The sequence below is a fragment of the Mastomys coucha genome, unplaced genomic scaffold (genome assembly GCF_008632895.1).
Source record: "Mastomys coucha isolate ucsf_1 unplaced genomic scaffold, UCSF_Mcou_1 pScaffold23, whole genome shotgun sequence".
NCBI classification, from domain to species: Eukaryota; Metazoa; Chordata; class Mammalia; order Rodentia; family Muridae; genus Mastomys; species Mastomys coucha.
Window position 1 is genome coordinate 24,911,380 of NW_022196906.1, and position 1,262 is coordinate 24,912,641.

Below are 1,262 nucleotides of genomic sequence, written 5' to 3' on the forward strand. Positions count from 1 at the left end.
GCCTCTGCCTCCCAAGTGCTGGGATTAAAGGTGTGCACCACTGCCTGGCTTATTTTTGTTCTTTTTAATGTTAGTGAAACAGCTGTAAATAGAATAACCTTCAGTAATAGGTCTTGTGGGGATGGTTGGTTGGCTGATAAGTTGGTTGGTTAGTCTGTTTGGTTGGTTGGTTGGTTGGTTGGTTGGTTGGTTGGTTGGTTGGTTGGTTGGTTTTTGAGACAGTGTTTCTCTGTATAATCCTGACTGTCCTGGAATCCACTCTATAGTTTGAGGCTGGCCCTCAAACACAGGGATCCATCTGACTCTGCCTCCTGAATGCTGAGAATAAAGGTGTGTACCACCATGCTTGACTTTATCCAATGATTTAACACAGAACACCAAATGAAATCAGCAACTATGAAAATTCTTTCCCCAGGAACATCTCTCTGTTTAGAGGAATATCTATCTGAGGCAAATTAAGTGCTCACTTTATATCAAGCTAGCACTAAATCTCTAAGCTCATCAGATTCGCACAACTCCTAAGTTTCCTGAAACTATGTTCCAAAGCCTCAATTTCTGCTCCAGCTTGAACATGTTCTCCGCAGTCCATGTGTAGGAACCATGGGTCCTAATGTGGTTATGTGAAAAAGTGGTGAGGTCTTTAAGGGGTGGAGCCTGGTGAGAGGTCCTTGAGGGCACCAACCTCAAAAGAAGTCAGCATAAAAAAGCAAAAAGCTCCTAACCCAAAACATCCAGGAAATCCGGGACACAATGAGAAGACCAAACCTAAAGATAATAGGTATAGAAGAGAGGGAAGACTCCCAAGGTCAGTAAATATCTTCAACAAAATTAAAGAAGAAAACTTCCCTAACCTAAAGAAAGAGATGCCCATGAACATACAAGAAGCCTACAGAACTCCAAATAGACTGGACCAGAAAAGAAATTCCTCTCATCACATAATAATAAAAACACTAAATGCACTAAACAAAGAAAGAATTTTAAAAGCAGTAAGGGAAAAAAGGCAAGTAACATACAAAGGCAGGCCTATCAGAATTATAGCAGATTTCTCACCAGAGACTATGAAAGCTAGAAGATCCTGGGCAGATGTCATACAGACCCTACAAGAACACAAATGCCAGCCCAGACTACTATACCCCCCAAAACTCTCAATTTCCATGACAAAGCAAAATTTACACAATATATTTCCACAAATCAAGCCCTACAAAGGATAATAGATGGAAAACATCAACATAAGGAGCAAAACTACACCATAAAAGAAGCAA